Here is a 6,000-nt window from a genome sequence, read left to right on the forward strand (position 1 = left end):
GTCGAGCACATAGTACTGAACGAATCATTTGACACTCTTCAAAGTGTCAATATGAGAACGTTCAGGAAGAAATGGTGTGTGGACTTATTCTACAACCACCTTATCCCGTGATTTTGTATTTTCGGATGTTTTTTTTTAATCTTTTTGGTTTTGTATGTAATAGTACCTTATAAACATATTATCGAGATGGTTTGTTGACTATTGATTGAATATGTTTTTTATAATCTACATAAAGACTATATCAGTAAATTTGAGAATCAATGTTTTCTATGATTTAAAAAGATATGCATGTGTTCTCTGAGACTATAAATCAGGAACTTCACTCATCTTTGATCCCCCAAAGCAAAGACTGGAGAGCCTCCTTTGTTATGGACTCAGAATCATAGTCGGACTCGGAGATATATGATAACATGACTTTGCTTGTCCACTTTGCCCGAGGAACACAGACTGTAGATATATGATGATATGACTCTATGACCAAGTTATTATCATATATCTATATTTAATTACTTTGCTTTTCCACTTTGCCCGAGGAACACATACATCATAACATATAGACTATAGACTGTAGAGTAGAGTTATATACGACTCTTGATATTACTTTTATATTGAGAAACCGTATCGAGCATTCTTTTTTGTCTAGTTATAATTTAATTACTAGGCAATATTTTTCGTAATAAATTAACGAAAAAATATCACTCATCTTGTGGATTTTAGTCTAATATCGCTTATATATTACGCATTTATAAATTTACCTTATAAACATATTATCGAGATGGTTTGTTGACTATTGATTGAATATATTTTTTATTGTACCCTATAAACATGTAATTTTATAATCTATATAAAGACTATATCAGTATTCAATGAAAGAGATTCACACACAAAAAAAACATCACAAATTCACACATTCACAAAGGGTTTAGTTTTCGAGACATTTGTGGACGAAAACGAGTCTTGGGACAAAAGCGAGTTGAGATCTTCGTCGTTGTCACAGAGTTGAATCGAAAAAAAGTCCATGAGATGGATGTTAACGAAAATAAACAGGTAACTCAAATAAACGTTAAAGTTTTAAACTTAAAAATAAAAATAACACAAAATCTAAAGTTTTAATCCCTCCAAGTGCATGTTTTTCTGTTATGTTCCCTACCACCACATTTCCCGCATTTTCGCTGGACAACAATCTTTTCGCCTTGAGATGGGTATCGATTAATTCTTCTTCTTCCTTGTTTACTTTTCTTCGGTCGACCGGCTTGCTTCTTTTCAACGGGTTCCGAAACTTTCAAGTTTTTTATCTCATCCGGGACATCCCATTGATCTTCATTGCCAACCGGATATATGGCTTCCTTGTACATATCAATCCACGTCTCCTTCAAATAAAAGTCACTACATAACGAGTACACATCCACGCTTCGATGTTGGGCTGCTGCGATAGAATGCTCGCACGGGATATTCAATTGTTGTGGTAGTCCGCAAGTGCATGTCTTCGCCATAAGGTCTACATCGAAATCACCTCATGCGTCTTTGACATGACATTCATATAGACCAAGCCCGTACGCATTGACGAACTGTGCCTTATTATTTAGCTGTGCGAGATCATTTTGCCACGTTGGTGTCAATTTTGTGTTCAACTTGTTCGCTATCTCTTCTCGTTCAAAAAACCAAGTTTGGAGTGTGAATCGAATAAACTCGAGCAACGTCGTAATGGGAAACGTCCTAGCATTCCTTATTTTGTTGTTGAAGCTTTCTGCGTTGTTGCTCGTCATTAGGTCGTACCCATATAAAGCATACTTGATTTTATATAATCAACGACATAAAAAATTCAGTACAAAAGAAGTTCTAGACTCTTACCGTTTTCCAGGAAAGAAAGCTCTGGCCCACCGATCGACACCAACTTCTTCGAGATACTTTGCCATCTCGACACCAACTTCTTCGAGACACTTTGCCATCTCGACATCATTACGTCTCAACTGTCTAAAATTAGCTTCGAATGCTGTTTTACTGAAGGCGTAAACCGCATCGTAAAGTTCAAAGCGACAATGGTCTGTCTTGAACTTGTGTTGGACATTCAGTTGTAAATGATGGTAACATGCTCCGTGAGGGATACCAGGAAACACAATCTCGACACCATGTATGATGCTAACGTGGCGATCGGATATGAACGCCAAATTAGGTACGTCTTCACCGATAGCTTCTCGCAATCTTCTCAAAAACCAAATCCAAGAAGCATGACACTCACTATCTACAACTCCAAATGCAAGTGGATATAATTGTGAATTCGCATCCATTGCAATTGCGCAAAGCAACTGTCCCCCGTATTTTGTCTTCAGAAATGCACCGTCCAATACTATGACCGGCCGACATGCTTTGAAGCCTCTACGACACGCCCCAATGGAAAAGAAAGCATACTTGAATTTGTCACTATCTTGCACAAAGTTTGTTAACGTCCCAGGATTCTTTTGCTTCAACATGTACAGCCAAGACAGTAACTTCTGGTACGATTGTTCCGGCGTACCCCGCACGTACCCAATAGCTTTCTCCCTGGATCTCCAAGCTTTCAAATACGATATGTTCACACCCCATCTTGTCTTCACTTCTTCCCTGACGTTATGCGCCGAATACTCCGCCATAGAGTTAATTGAGTACTTGTCTTTAAATACGTGACCAATGACCCATGGTGCCGCTCCTCGATGGCCCTCTGTTCGAACAACACGCCCACATGAGTGTTTACCCTCGTACGACGTAATCTCCCACATCTCAGACCACTGCACGACACCCCCCAACCTCCATGTGCATCTCTCGTCTTTGCATAGAACATACCATCTCTTTTTCGAAGAAGATTTCACTCTAAATTCGAAATTATGTTTCAACGCGTACAAGTGGATATGTTTCTTCAGTTCATGCTTGTTTTCAAATTGCTGCCCAATATATATTTCTTCTGAGCTACCTGTTAGTTTCAAAGGTTAGTTAATCAATAGGTGGTTTCATATTATACTTGAATCTCATTTGAATCCACTTAAATTACCTGTAGAAGAATGACTTGGATAATGACTCGGGTTTTCCTTCACAACATCATCGGCGCTGAACTCGGGTGCTTTCCATGAATAAGGAACGATAGGTGATCCGATCATCGGAGGCTCACGCTGACATTGACCCGATGGTTCACAATGACCCGTTGGTACCGTAAACGTTTCCACAAATTCTTCATATTCTTCGGGATTGGCGAATTCTTCAAATTCTTCACCTCTACCATTGTTATCTCCGTCATATCCGTCACTATTCTCTTCATCACCATCGCTACCTTCGTTTTCATCACCTTCGCCACCTTCGTTTTCATCACCTTCGCCATCTTCGTATTCATCACCATTGTGTCCATCATATTTGTCACTGTTGTGATTACAATCTCTATCACGCATGTATACTTCGTCACCGTTTTCGGCACCCTTGTACTCGTTAAACAAGTCATCGTCATAGCCACCGTCTTTGTTTTCAATTATAGGTTCATTTTGTCGATCCTCGATAACAAGAGTATTCCGTCTCTTCTTCGGTTCCTTGCGAGACACCATTCCAACTTCCACATCTTTCCCTTTACATACTCCTTGATACGCAATAGGTGCAATGATCTGTTTCGGTACCAAACTTACACAAAGTGGAAATCTATTACGATATTTGTGCTCCATAAAATGCGAAATATCACCATTGTCCTTCAATACGGCAGGACCCAGCGGAATTGTACCGACTGTGTATGGGACTTCGAGTTTTAAGTCGAACGCGAATCTGTCTAACTCGAACTTCTCTTATAACAAATCTACTAACTCCGTGTACGTTACCTCTTTCGGAACTACGAATGCACGAAATTCTGCATTGGTGAAAACCCATTGGTGTCCTTCCTTCTCCCAAGTGCCGTTAATCATGACAAAAACTGCAAAAAACAGTCAAACTATTAGCTTCTATATCGTACAGCATCGTACATAGATGCATCGTACATCATCGTACAACATCGTACAGAATCGTACAACATCGTACATAACGTAATTTTTTTCTAAATTTCATCGTACAAAAAGTTAAATCTCATCCTACCACATCGTATACCATCGTACAAACAAGTTAAACCCAGATTTTGGACTTTGTTTTCAGATCTGATCGATTTTTTTTGCTACATTCTATCATAGACAATCATAAACTTTGTAAAAATGATTAAGTTAGTAATCTTACCCATGATTCTTTTGAAACCCGCTTAAGTAGAGATGATTTGAGTGGATTTGAGTGTGATTGAAATGATAAAAATGAAGTGTGAGAGATGTATAGTGTTCAGAGAGGTATTTTTGTCCGATTTTGGGTCAAAAGTCCATATTTAGATATTTTTAAACATTCTGGTCTAATCTTGATATTTAATGGCTTATTAAGCCCAATTAATGAAATTTCTCTTTATAAATACCAAAGAAAAAATTGGAATAAACTCGTTGAAAATGAGATTCGAACCTCTGCCCTTGGTTTTAATAGGCAACATAATCAACTAGCTAAACTACAGCAACATCATGTAAATTTAAATTAACTTATTTTATTATTAATGTGTAATCATTTTTATTTATAATAAATATAAATTATTTATATATTTTTTTTCATCCCAAGGTAGTGGAGGCCCGTGTACCCAGTAGTCCTTATAATAAATATTGGGTGCGACAATGTCGCACCTAATGTCGCACCGACTATGAAATTACAAAACCAAAAATATTCGAGGAGAATTTTCTGACCGTTTTAAATTTTAAACCCATTAGGTGCGACACATGTCGCACCGAAACGTATTAGGTGCGACATTTGTCGCACCCAATACTATCAGGTGCGACATATTTATATCATGTGCGACTTTGTCGCACCAAATACCACTAAATATCAGCGAAATTTTTAGTCACTTGGAGGACTATTTGGTGCGACATGTCGCACCTAATACCTATCCGCACAAGAAATGTGAATTTGTAGTAGTGTATGCGGCTTCGCCCCTGGTGATAATGATACTAGGTTAGAGAAGTGTTAAAGCATGCCTCCACGTTGCCTCCTCCTACTTCGCAACCATCCAAGCGCGCCGGAGTCAGAGCCGATAGTGTTCCGCATGTTACTGGACTCGAACCTTAAGGCCAAATCGCGGCTGTACCCGGACGCCAATCTGGAGGCAAAAATGCAACCATCACGGAGCTCAGCCGCCACGTGGAGTTGTTACGATATTTTTGAATGCAAGTGCACATAATCACTCAAGTAGTGTAATCCCACAAGGATTAATTTAACCGAATAAATAAACAGCTAGCAAAAAATTGAACTCAAGATTACAAAGGAGATTGTAAACTCAAATTACAAATTTAAAATTAAACTCGAAAATAAATGTGGATGAACAATATGTAGAAGGCAAGGGTAACAGTTTTGCAAAATTCTCATATGGTCAGGATTCCTATAACTATGTATAATATCTCAATTCACTCTCTTCACTAAAACACTCGCGTAATATTATCGCTAAATCTCTCTCGAGCATCTAACAACCTATCTCAGCACCGGATTTTTATCTCTCAATCTCAAGCACTAAAAATACGACAAACATTACAATCGGAGTGTGTACTGCGCTGTAACCTAGCTATCTCTAGTCTTAGGAATTTACTACGGTTTGTAATTCTTATGCATGATTATTTAATCTTTCTCAAGCATCAAATAAATCCAAGAATTCATTAACGTGGTCGCGAATCTTGCATTAAGCACAAAATTAAATTAAGTGATAGAGAGGATGAACATGAAAAATATCATGATCCATAAATAAATCCACAACCATGTTAAAGACGTTAAGCCATCACTCTCTCGGGGATTAGTTCATGGCGACGAGAGTAGCATAAACACAAAATAAATACAACCAAACCATAAAAACCAAATTAAAATAAATAAACATAAACGGGAGTTTTAGAGATAAAGATAATAAGATGAAACACTGAATTGTGGTGGTGGTGACGGCGATGAATG

Source organism: Urtica dioica, chromosome 9 (assembly GCF_054948205.1).
Source record: "Urtica dioica subsp. dioica isolate 48M chromosome 9, U.dioica_male_clone48M_v1_H2, whole genome shotgun sequence".
NCBI classification, from domain to species: Eukaryota; Viridiplantae; Streptophyta; class Magnoliopsida; order Rosales; family Urticaceae; genus Urtica; species Urtica dioica.